The sequence below is a fragment of the Oncorhynchus nerka genome, linkage group LG5 (assembly GCF_034236695.1).
Source record: "Oncorhynchus nerka isolate Pitt River linkage group LG5, Oner_Uvic_2.0, whole genome shotgun sequence".
NCBI classification, from domain to species: Eukaryota; Metazoa; Chordata; class Actinopteri; order Salmoniformes; family Salmonidae; genus Oncorhynchus; species Oncorhynchus nerka.
The window spans coordinates 22,061,337-22,074,766 of NC_088400.1; positions in this window are offsets into that span (position 1 = coordinate 22,061,337).

The window sequence follows — 13,430 nt, forward strand, 5'->3', positions numbered from 1 at the left end:
TGTTCCCCAAAAGTATGTCCCGGTTCCCCAACAATATACAGTGGGTAGAACATGTATTTGATACACTGCCGATTTTGCAGGTTTTCCTACTTACAAAGCATGTAGAGGTCTGTAATTTGTATCATAGTTACACTTCAACTGTGAGATATGGAATCTTAAACAAAAATCCAGAAATTCACATTGTATGATTTTTAAGTAATTAATTTGTATTTTATTGCATGACATAAGTATTTGATACATCAGAAAAGCAGAACTTAATATTTGGTACAGAACCCTTTGTTTGTAATTACAGAGATCATACATTTCCTGTAGTTCTTGACCAGGTTTGCACACACTGCAGCAGGGATTTTGCCCCACTCCTCCATACAGACCTTCTCCAGATCCTTCAGGTTTCGGGGCTGTCGCTGGGCAATACGGACTTTCAGCTCCCTCCAAAGATTTTCTATTGGATTCGGGTGTGGAGACTGGCTAAGCCACTCCAGGACCTTGAGATGCTTCTTACGGAGCCACTCCTTAGTTGCCCTGGCTGTGTGTTTTGGGTCGTTGTCATGCTGGAAGACCCAGCCATGACCCATCTTCAATGCTCTTACTGGGGGAAGGAGGTTGTTGGCCTAGATCTCGCGATACATGACCCCATCCATCCTCCCCTCAATACGGTGCAGTCGTCCTGTTCCCTTTGCAGAAAAGCATCCCCAAAGAATGATGTTTCCACCTCCATGCTTCACGGTTGGGATGGAGTTCTTGGGGTTGTACTCATCCTTCTTCTTCCTCCAAACACGGCGAGTGGAGTTTAGACCAAAAAGCTCTATTTTTGTCTCATCAGACCGCATGACCTTCTCCCATTCATCCTCTGGATCATCCAGATGGTCATTGGCAAACTTCAGACGGGCCTGGACATGCGCTGGCTTGAGCAGGGGGACCTTGCGTGCGCTGCAGGATTTTAATCCATGGCAGCGTTGTGTGTTACTAATGTTTTTTTTAGAGACTGTTGTCCCAGCTCTCTTCAGGTCATTGACCACGTCCTGCTGTGTAGTTCTGGGCTGTTCCCTCACCTTCCTCATGATCATTGATGGCCCACGAGGTGAGATCTTGCATGGAGCCCCAGACCGAGGGTGATTGACCGCCATCTTGAACTTCTTCCATTTTCTAACAGTTGTTGCCTTCTCACCAAGCTGCTTGCCTATTGTCCTGTAGCCCATCCCAGCCTTGTGCAGGTCTACAATTTTATCCCTGATGTAATTACACAGCTCTCTGGTCTTGGCCATTGTGGAGAGGTTGGAGTCTGTTTGATTGAGTGTGTGGACAGGTGTCTTTTATACAGGTAACGAGTTCAAACAGGTGCAGTTAATACAGGTAATGAGTGGAGAACAGGAGGGCTTCTTAAAGAAAAACTAACAGGTCTGTGAGAGCCGGAATTCGTACTGGTTGGTAGGTGATCAAATAGTTATGTCATGCAATAAAATGCAAATTAATTACTTAAAAATCATACAATGTGATTTTCTGGATTTTTGACCTCTACATGCTTTGTAAGTAGGAACATCTGCAAAATCGGCAGTGTATCAAATACTTGTTCTCCCCACTGTATCACGGTTCCCCAACAATATACCCCTGTTCCCCAACAATGTACCCCTGTTCCCCAACAATATACCCCTGTTCCCCAACAATATACCCCTGTTCCCCAACAATGTACCCCTGTTCCCCAACAATATACCCATGTTCCACAACAATATGTCCCTGTTCCACAGCAATATACCCCTGTTCCCTAACCTTACACCCCTGTTTCCCAACAATATACCCCTGTTCCCCAACAATATACCCCTGTTCCCCAACAATATACCCCTTTTCCCTAACAATATACCCCTGTTCCCCAACAATATACCTCTGTTCCACGACAATATATCCCTGTTCTCCAACAATATATCCCAGTTTCCTAATAATATACCCCTGTTCCCCAACAATGTACACCTGTTCCCCAACAATATACCCCTGTTCCCCAACAATATACCCCTGTTCGCTGACAATATAGGCCTCATATCGAACCTTCTTATTGTCCCCCCTGTGTTTTAACATTTGTGGTGGGGGGTCATGTGTGCATGGTCACATTTGGGTTTGGGGGGTAGCACTCAGCAAACTGACATTCCTGCTTTTGTATGTCCACATTCCAGTCTGCTCCATTCATTCCGTGATACTGCGGCTGCTGGGGAAGCCAGGGGTTGACGAAGAGCAGGTGTAACTGTGGCTGTTTGGGAATCCAATGGTTGACGAAGAGCAGAAGTGACTGTGGCTGCTGGGGAAGCCAATGGTTGACGAAGAGCAGGTGTGACTGCGGTTGTTTGGGAAGCCAATGGTTGACGAAGAGCAGGTGTGACTGTGGCTGTTTGGGAAGCCAATGGTTGACGAAGAGCAGGCGTGACTGCGGCTGCTGGGGAAGCCAAGGGTTGACGAAGAGCAGGCGTGGCTGCGGCTGCTGGGGAAGCCAGGGGTTGACGAAGAGCAGGCGTGACTGCGGCTGCTGGGGAAGCCAGGGGTTGATGAAGAGCAGGCGTGACTGCGGCTGCTGGGGAAGCCAAGGGTTGACGAAGAGCAGGCGTGACTGCGGCTGCTGGGGAAGCCAGGGGTTGACGAAGAGCAGGCGTGACTGCGGCTGCTGGGGAAGCCAGGGGTTGACGAAGAGCAGGCGTGACTGCGGCTGCTGGGGAAGCCAGGGGTTGACGAAGAGCCGGCGTGACTGCGGCTGCTGGGGAAGCCAGGGGTTGACGAAGAGCAGGCGTGACTGCGGCTGCTGGGGAAGCCAGGGGTTGACGAAGGGCAGGCTTGACTGCGGCTGCTGGGGATGCCAGGGGTTGACGAAGAGCCGGCGTGACTGCGGCTGCTGGGGAAGCCAGGGGTTGACGAAGGGCAGGCTTGACTGCGGCTGCTGGGGATGCCAGGGGTTGACGAAGAGCAGGTGTGCGTCCCAAATGACGCCCTATCCCGTATATAGTGCCTGGGCGCTCTGGTCAAAAGTAATGCACTTTATAGGGACTAGGGTGCCATTTGGGACGGGAGCATGCTGGGCCGCGTGCATGGGAGACCATGGGGCGTTTGCTCTTCTCAATGGGATAACAAAAGGTAAGAAAATGGTCCAGTGCCATGGTGATTAAATGTGGATAAGCATTGATAGAGGTTTCTAGCTTCTCTTTATCTGATGAATTTCAACATCTAGCTGACTGGTTGAATCGGAGAGGAGAGGAGAAGACTGTCTGTGTGTACAGTATATTTCATGTGAACAATATAAATGTGAAAGCATTAATTGAAGTACGTTATTACAATTTTTATAATCCACTGCTTGATTTCCTCTCAAGCACATGAAGGTGCTTTTGAGTTCAACATCTGATACCACAATGGAAAACATTCTGGCCATGCATTTGTGTGCATAAGTAATAATGAGCACATTCATACATGACGATGGAGTCACTAAAGCAGAAAATCTAACTGTTCTTGATTATAGGCAGCTACTCCCACTGTTCCCGCTGACTAACATCAAATTGACCTTTCACTCGGACAATGTGGGCCATTTCTACGTTGCCCCAATATTACCTTAAGAAAACATCCAGGCTCTGCATTTCAATGGGGCTGTTTGCCTCACATTAACATTAGGAGAATAGACCAGCAGGCTGGGTCAGCTGTCTGGCTGCTCCCCCTCCCCCTCTCTGGGTCAGAAGTCTGGCTGCTCTCCCTCTCCCTCCCTGGGCCAGTTGCCTGGCTTCTCTCTCTCTCCCTCCCTGGGCCAGTTTCCGGGGCTTCACTCTCTCTCCCTCCCTGGGTCAGCTGTCTGGCTGCTCTCTCCCTCCCTGGGCCAGCTGCCTGGTTGCTCTCCCTCTCCCTCCCTGGGTCAGTTGCCTGACTTCTCTCTCCCTCTCCCTCCCAGGGTCAGCTGCCTGGCTGCTCTCCCTCTCCCTCCCTGGGTCAGTTGCCTGACTTCTCTCTCCCTCCCTGGATCAGTTGCCTGACTTCTCTCTCCCTCTCCCTCCCAGGGTCAGCTGCCTGGCTGCTCTCCCTCTCCCTCCCTGGGTCAGTTCCCTGACTTCTCTCTCCCTCCCTGGATCAGTTGCCTGACTTCTCTCTCCCTCCCTGGGTCAGCTGCCTGACTTCTCTCTCCCTCCCCGGGTCAGTTGCCTGACTTCTCTCTCCCTCCCTGGGTCAGTTGCCTGACTTCTCTCTCTCCCTCACTGGGTCAGTTGCCTGACTTCTCTCTCCCTCCCTGGGTCAGTTGCCTGACTTCTCTCTCTCCCTCCCTGGGTCAGTTGCCTGACTTCTCTCTCTCTCCCTGGGTCAGTTGCCTGACTTCTCTCTCTCTCCCTGGGTCAGTTGCCTGACTTCTTTCTCCCTCCCTGGGTCAGTTGCCTTACTTCTCTCTCCCTCCCTGGGTCAGTTGCCTTACTTCTCTCTCCCTCCCTGGGTCAGTTGCCTGACTTCTCTCTCCCTCCCTGGGTCAGTTGCCTGACTTCTCTCTCCCTCCCTGTGTCAGTTGCCTGACTTCTCTCTCCCTCCCTGGGTCAGTTGCCTGACTTCTCTCTCTCCCTCCCTGGGTCAGTTGCCTGACTTCTCTCTCCCTCCCTGGGTCAGTTGCCTGACTTCTCTCTCTCCCTCCCTGGGTCAGTTGCCTGACTTCTCTCTCTCCCTCCCTGGGTCAGTTGCCTGACTTTTCTCTCTCCCTCCCTGGGTCAGTTGCCTGACTTCTCTCTCCCTCTCCCTAGCTGGGTGAGCTGCGTGTGTTTCGCGTGTGTGCAGCTTTGGTGATGGCCCTGTTAACAGAGGCTGAAGAAGAGACAATAGCATTTACACTTGTTCAAATAGAGACTAAATACAAACACAACCTTAATAAATCTCCTTGACTAATTGGATGTGTGAGACATGGCAGAGTGAGTGTTTGTCACCTGGTCAGGTATAAGGGATAACTTGTCCTGGGAAGTTAATGACATTAGATTTTTATTATTGGAACTTTTGTGTTTGTAGTGTTTACTGTAAATGTTTTATTGCTTATTTCACATTTGTTTATTATCTATTTCACTTGCTTGGGCAATGTAAAAATATGTTTGCCATTCCAATAAAGTATCTTAAATGCAAATTGAATTGATAGGGGGGCACAGGCTAAAAGTCCTGCTCCAGTCTGCTTTTCAGCTAATTTATCAGCTGATTTACTTAACAAAAGGCACATCTCAACAGGTGGTCCAGGTATCCTCATGACATGGCACAAGTGTGTGGGGGGGTGATTCCTCTTTTGTTCTCTGTTGCCCAGCTATTGTTCCTCAAGCAAGGCGGGAGACCGATGACATCACCAATCCCAATCAGACCAACACAAAAATCGCTGGAGGACATCCCAAATGGAACCCCATTCCCTACATAGTGCACCTTTGACCAGAGCCCATAGTGCACTATATACAGAATAGGGTGCCATTTGGCACATAGACCTCATCATCTGAAGAGGTGCTGTGGAATCTGTTTTCCTATATCAGTCAGTCTTGACTCGCCTTCAAAATCATATTTGGTGTGTAACTCATCCATTGATTGATAGGTGCTAAAGAACCACCCCTTTACTTATCCACCCCTGTCCCTGGACAGTAGGCCTACCTATCCATAATAACTTGCCTTTAACAGGGGTGGGCAATTCTAGTCCTCGAGGGCCTGATTGGTGTCACAGTTTTGCCCCAGCTCAGTTTTGCCCCAACACACCGGACTCCAATAATCATCATGATCTTCAGTTTAGAATGCAATTTGATTAATCAGCTGTGTTTGCTAGGGATGGAGAAAAGGTGTGCGACCAGTCAGGCCCTCGAGGACTGGAGTTGCCCACCCCTGGGCCAGACAGTCACTTGATCCTCACTGCTCTGCAATCAGCTGAGATTATTTGGTCACTAATTGGACATTCAGTTCTTAATTAGACTCTGTCTAAACATGTTGTGTGCGTTCCAAATGGCAGCCTATTCCCCAAACAGTGTACTACTTTTGATCAGGGCTCATAGTGCTCAGGTCAAAAGTAATGCACTATATAAGGAATAGGGTGCCATTTGAGACGTACCCATTATCTTACACTCTTAGAAAAAAAGGTTTCAAAGCAGAACCCTTTTTGGTTCCAGATAGAACCCTTTTCGGTTCAAGGTAGAACTCTTTTCGGTTCCAGGTAGAACACTTTTGGGTTCCATGAAAAACCCTCCTTGATGCAAAAGGGTTCTGCCTGGAACCAGAAAGGGTTCTTCACAGGGTTCTCCTATGGGGACAGCTGAATAACCCTTTTAGGTTCTATATAGCACCTTTTTTCTGAGAGTGTACCATAGGAACACTATATATAGACAAGTCTGTGGACACCCCTTCAAATGAGTGGATTCGGCTATTTCAGCCTCACCCGTTTTTGACAGGTATATAAAATCGAGCACACAGCCACACAGCCAATCTCCATTGACAGTGACTTTCAACATGGAGTAGGGTGCCACCTTTCCAACAAGTTAGTTCGTCAAATTTCTGCCTTGCTAGAGCCGCCTGGTCAACTGTAAGTGCTTTTATTGTGAAGTAGAAATGTCTAGGAGCAACAGCGCCTCAGCCGCAAAGTGGTAGGCCACACAAGCTCACAGAGCGGGACCGCCGAGGGGGAGTTTGGAACTCGGTAGTGAGTGAACTGTTCGTCGGGAGCTTCATGAAATGGGTTTCCATGGCCGTGTAGAGGCACACAAGCCTAAGATCACCATGTGCAATGCCACGCGCCAGCTGGAGTGGTGTAAAGCTCGCTGCCATTGGACTCTGGAGCAGTGGAAACTATAGCATACAGCATCATTTTGGTCATGTTGTGTATCAATAAAAAACGCAATACACATTAACTCAGTCTTATTGTAGCTGGTCATTTTTAGTACTTTATTTTTATTACTTTGCCTCAAATAGCCATTTTGTTTTTAAATAATAATGTAGACACAAATATTTGTAACTCCTGGTTTTGAACCAGCCTTGTATTATTGTACATACAATTAATATATACCTTCCAAGCATTGGGAAGGTTTGAAAATAGCAAACTTCCGGAAAGTTGTGGAGAACTTGAAAATTAAATTAAAGATAAAAAAAACTGTACATTGTCTCTACACATATTCCTCCTTGCTCTTTCCCCATGCTAAATAATGCTGGGAATGTACACCTTGCTCGCATCCCAAATAGCACCCTATTCCCTATGTAGTGCACTACTTTTGACCAAGCCAATAGGGCTCCGGTCAAAGCAGTGCACTACAGATGTAGGATCTTAATTTAAGTCCGTTTGCAACAGGAAATGTGAATTAATTGACATTTTTGTAGGGCTTGATGTATTTTTCACTAGGGCAAATCATCAAGACTGAAATTTCAAAGTGGAAATTACAAACTTTAGAAGCCTGCTTAAAACTCATATAAATTACAAGTTTGCATTTCCTTCTGTGCAGGAAAATTCTCAGCAGCAATAGAGTGATCAAATTAAGATCCTACATCTGTATATAGGGAATAGGGTGCCATTTGGGACACAGCTCAGAAGAGAAAAGAGAATGCTCCTCCTATCAGGACGTATTGTTGACCAGTTGATGGCAGGATTGTTCATTCATCTTCATTCAAAACTATCAACATTGCAATTAAATATATTTCCTGAAGATGACATCAAAAATACAGACAAAAAAACAACATTCTGTACAGTTTTCAGGCAAGGATAGGATAATACAGATGTAGGATCTTAATTTGAGTCAGTTTTATACAGCAGGAAAATAATCCTGCAGCCACAGGAAATGTTAATTAGTACATGGATATATTTTTTGCTAGGGCAAATCAAGTCTGACCTTTTAAAGTGGAAATTACAAACTCTAGAAGCCTTTTAAAAACTCATACACTACAAGTTTGCATTTTCAGCAATAATAGAGTGATCAAATAATAGAGTGATCAGATAAATAAGATCCTACATCTCTATATAGGGAATAGGGTGCCATTTGGAACACAGCTCAGAAGAGAAAAGAGAATGCTCCTCCTATCAGGAGGTATTCTTGACCAGTTGATGGCAGGGTTGTTCATTCATCTTCATTCAAAACTATCAACGTTGCAATTAAATGGCATCAAAGATACAGACAACAAAAACAACATTCTGTACAGTTTTCAGGCAAGGATAGGATAATACAGATGTAGGATCTTAATTTGAGCCAGTTAGAAGTCTTTTTAAACCTTCAATACACTACAAGTTTTCATTTCCTGCTGTGCAGGAAAATTCTCAACAACAAAAGAGTGATCAAATGATGATCCTACATCTGTATATACTCCCATGAGTTACTAGCTTTACTGATCAGCAAACCAAGCAGACAGAAAACACTTGTTATTTTTCTTCAACAGCTAAGACCTCAATTAACCCCCTGTGGGGTTAACTATCCTTTTAATTTTGGGGAAAGGTTTCTACTGAAAAAGCACTACAAGGTGTTTCCAAACAGTAATAGAAGCAAACACTAATGGTTGAAAGAAGACAAACACTTGAGTCAGGCGAATCAATCTGATCCAATACAATGCTTCCTGGAAACAGTTGCCATGGTGGCGCGTCAGCGGAGATAAGAGTGGGACAAGTGACTAACCTTTAATCTAACAGGCATCATTTTGTCTTCATCAGGTCACAATCCAGACAAGAGGGAGAAGGGGAGACAGACAGAATGAGGGAGAGAGACAGGAAGAGGAAGAGAAAGAGAGAGACAGACAGACAAAGAAAATACACCACCTGCTCTGACAAACAGCATGTTTAAAGCACATTTTGAAATTCGTCCCAGTTGGGTGTCACCTTGGCCTGTGGGACCTGTGAGTTCACAACAACCCCTTAATTAACGTCCTCTAATCGCAACACATCCCAGGGATACTTTTACTGCCCATGGAGGAAGTGGGCGTCAGAGCTAACTAACTGCTTTCAATACCTTCTCCCTGCAGGGCGACACAATGCAGTGAGAGTGAGAGAAAGAGGACAGATAGAGAGATAGAGGAGGGAAGAGAGAGGAGAGACAGATAAAGGAAAGAGAGTTAGAGGTAAAGTGAGAGATGGGTGACGAGAGTACAGAAAAATACAGGGGTGGAGAGAGAGAGGAGGGAGTTAGAGGAGACCGGAGAGAGGAGAGAGAGAGAGAGTGGTGGAGACAGAGGAGAGAGAGAGGAGATAGGAGAGAGGAGATCAAAGAGAGAGAGAGTGGTTGAAACAGAGGAGAGAGAGAGGAGAGAGTTAGAGGAGATCAGAGAGAGAGTGGTGGAGACAGAGGAGACAGAGAGGAGATCAAAGAGAGAGAGTGGTTGAAACAGGGGAGAGAGAGAGGAGAGAGTTAGAGGAGATCAGAGAGAGAGTGGTGGAGACAGAGGAGAGAGAGAGGAGATAGGAGAGAGGAGATCAAAGAGAGAGAGAGAGTGGTTGAAACAGAGGAGAGAGAGAGGAGAGAGTTAGAGGAGATCGGAGAGAGGAGATCAGCGAGAGAGAGTGGTGGAGACAGAGGAGATAGGAGAGAGGAGATCAGAGAGAGAGAGTGGTTGAGACAGAGGAGAGAGAGAGGAGATAGGAGAGAGGAGATCAGAGAGAGAGAGAGAGAGAGAGAGTAGTTGAGACAGAGGAGAGAGAGAGGAGATAGTTAGAGGAGATCAGAGAGAGAGAGTGGTGGAGACAGAGGAGAGAGAGAGGAGATCAGAGAGAGAGTGGTGGAGACAGAGGAGAGAGAGAGAGATAGGAGAGAGGAGATCAGAGAGAGAGTGGTGGAGACAGAGGAGAGAGTTAGAGGAGATCAGAGAGAGAGAGTGGTTGAGACAGAGGAGAGAGAGGAGAGAGTTAGAGGAGATCAGAGAGAGAGTGGTGGAGACAGAGGAGATAGGAGAGAGGAGATCAGAGAGAGAGTGGTGGAGACAGAGGAGAGCGAGAGGAGAGAGTTAGAGGAGATCAGAGAGAGAGAGTGGTGGAGACAGAGGAGAGAGAGGAGAGAGTTAGAGGAGATCAGAGAGAGAGAGTGGTGGAGACAGAGGAGAGAGAGAGGAGAGAGTTAGAGGAGATCAGAGAGAGAGAGTGGTGGAGACAGAGGAGAGAGAGAGGAGATATGAGAGAAGAGATCAGAGAGAGTGGTGGATACAGAGGAGAGAGAGAGGAGAGAGTTAGAGGAGATCAGAGAGAGAGAGTGGTGGAGACAGAGGAGAGAGAGAGGAGAGAGTTAGAGGAGATCAGAGAGAGAGAGTGGTGGAGACAGAGGAGAGCGAGAGGAGAGAGTTAGAGGAGATCAGAGAGAGAGAGTGGTGGATACAGAGGAGAGAGAGAGGAGAGAGTTCGAGGAGATCAGAGAGAGAGAGTGGTGGAGACAGAGGGGAGAGAGAGGAGAGAGTTAGATGAGATCAGCGAGAGAGAGTGGTGGAGACAGAGGAGAGAGAGAGGAGAGAGTGAGGAGAGAGTTAGAGGAGATCAGAGAGAGAGAGAGTGGTGGAGACAAAGGAGAGAGAGAGGAGAGAGTTAGAGGAGATCAGAGAGAGAGAGTGGTGGAGACAGAGGAGAGAGAGGAGAGAGTTAGAGGAGATCAGAGAGAGAGAGTGGTGGAGACTGAGGAGAGAGAGGAGAGAGTTAGAGGAGATCAGAGAGAGAGTGGTGGAGACAGAGGAGAGCGAGAGGAGAGAGTTAGAGGAGATCAGAGAGAGAGAGTGGTGGAGACAGAGGAGCGAGAGAGGAGAGAGTTAGAGGAGATCAGAGAGAGAGAGTGGTGGAGACAGAGGAGAGAGAGGAGAGAGTTAGAGGAGATCAGAGAGAGAGAGTGGTGCAGACAGTGGAGAGTGAGAGGAGAGAGTAAGAGGAGATCAGAGAGAGAGTGGTGGAGACAGAGGAGAGAGAGAGAGAGGAGATCAGAGAGAGAGAGTGGTGGACACAGAGGAGAGAGAGAGGAGATCAGAGAGAGAGAGAGTGGTTGAGACAGAGGAGAGAGAGAGGAGATCAGAGAGAGGAGATCAGAGAGAGAGTGGTGGAGACAGAGGAGAGCGAGAGGAGAGAGTTAGAGGAGATCAGACAGAGAGTGGTGGAGACAGAGGAGAGCGAGAGGAGAGAGTTAGAGGAGATCAGAGAGAGAGTGGTGGAGACAGAGGAGAGAGAGAGGAGAGAGTTAGAGGAGATCAGAGAGAGAGAGTGGTGGAGACAGAGGAGAGAGTTAGAGGAGATCAGAGAGAGAGAGTGGTGGAGACAAATGAGAGCGAGAGGAGAGAGTTAGAGGAGATCAGAGAGAGAGAGTGGTGGAGACAGAGGAGAGAGAGAGAAGATCAGAGAGAGAGAGTGGTGGACACAGAGGAGAGAGAGAGGAGATCAGAGAGAGAGAGTGGTTGAGACAGAGGAGAGAGAGAGGAGATCAGAGAGAGGAGATCAGAGAGAGAGTGGTGGAGACAGAGGAGAGAGAGAGGAGATCAGAGAGAGAGAGTAGTTGAGACAGAGGAGAGAGAGGGGAGATAGTTAATGGAGATCAGAGAGAGAGAGTGGTGGAGACAGAGGAGAGTGAGAGGAGAGAGTAAGAGGAGATCAGAGAGAGAGTGGTGGAGACAGAGGAGAGAGAGAGAGGAGATCAGAGAGAGAGAGTGGTGGACACAGAGGAGAGAGAGAGGAGATCAGAGAGAGAGAGAGTGGTTGAGACAGAGGAGAGAGAGAGGAGATCAGAGAGAGGAGATCAGAGAGAGAGTGGTGGAGACAGAGGAGAGCGAGAGGAGAGAGTTAGAGGAGATCAGACAGAGAGTGGTGGAGACAGAGGAGAGCGAGAGGAGAGAGTTAGAGGAGATCAGAGAGAGAGTGGTGGAGACAGAGGAGAGAGAGAGGAGAGAATTAGAGGAGATCAGAGAGAGAGAGTGGTGGAGACAGAGGAGAGAGTTAGAGGAGATCAGAGAGAGAGAGTGGTGGAGACAAATGAGAGCGAGAGGAGAGAGTTAGAGGAGATCAGAGAGAGAGAGTGGTGGAGACAGAGGAGAGAGAGAGAAGATCAGAGAGAGAGAGTGGTGGACACAGAGGAGAGAGAGAGGAGATCAGAGAGAGAGAGTGGTTGAGACAGAGGAGAGAGAGAGGAGATCAGAGAGAGAGTGGTGGAGACAGAGGAGAGAGAGAGGAGATCAGAGAGAGAGAGTAGTTGAGACAGAGGAGAGAGAGGGGAGATAGTTAATGGAGATCAGAGAGAGAGAGGAGGTGGAGACAGAGGAGAGAGGAGAGAGAGAGTTAGAGGAGATCAGAGAGAGAGAGTGGTGCAGACAGAGGAGAGCGAGAGGAGAGAGTAAGAGGAGATCAGAGAGAGAGTGGTGGAGACAGAGGAGAGAGAGAGAGAGGAGATCAGAGAGAGAGAGTGGTGGACACAGAGGAGAGAGAGAGGAGATCAGAGAGAGAGAGAGTGGTTGAGACAGAGGGAGAGAGAGAGGAGATCAGAGAGAGGAGATCAGAGAGAGAGTGGTAGAGACAGAGGAGAGCGAGAGGAGAGAGTTAGAGTAGATCAGAGAGAGAGTGGTGGAGACAGAGGAGAGCGAGAGGGGAGAGTTAGAGGAGATCAGTGAGAGAGTGGTGGAGACAGAGGAGAGAGAGAGGAGAGAGTTAGAGGAGATCAGAGAGAGAGAGTGGTGGAGACAGAGGAGAGAGTTAGAGGAGATCAGAGAGAGAGAGTGGTGGAGACAAATGAGAGCGAGAGGAGAGAGTTAGAGGAGATCAGAGAGAGAGAGTGGTGGACACAGAGGAGAGAGAGAGGAGATCAGAGAGAGAGAGTGGTTGAGACAGAGGAGAGAGAGAGGAGATCAGAGAGAGGAGATCAGAGAGAGAGTGGTGGAGACAGAGGAGAGAGAGAGGAGATCAGAGAGAGAGAGTAGTTGAGACAGAGGAGAGAGAGGGGAGATAGTTCATGGAGATCAGAGAGAGAGAGTGGTGGAGACAGAGGAGAGAGAGAGGAGAGAGTTAGAGGAGATCAGAGAGAGAGTAGTGGAAACAGAGGAGAGCGAGAGGAGAGAGTTAGAGGAGATCAGAGAGAGAGTGGTGGAGACAGAGGAGAGAGAGAGGAGATATGAGAGAAGAGATCAGAGAGAGTGGTGGATACAGAGGAGAGAGAGAGGAGAGAGTTAGAGGAGATCAGAGAGAGAGAGAGTGGTGGAGACAGAGGAGAGAGAGAGGAGAGAGTTAGAGGAGATCAGAGAGAGAGAGTGGTGGAGACAGAGGAGAGAGAGAGGAGAGAGTTAGAGGAGATCAGAGAGAGAGAGTGGTGGAGACAGAGGAGAGCGAGAGGAGAGAGTTAGAGGAGATCAGAGAGAGAGAGAGAGTGGTGGATACAGAGGAGAGAGAGAGGAGAGAGAGAGAGGAGATCAGAGAGAGAGTGGTGGAGACAGAGGGGAGAGAGAGGAGAGAGTTAGAGGAGATCAGAGAGAGAGAGAGTGGTGGAGACAGAGGAGAGAGAGGAGAGAGT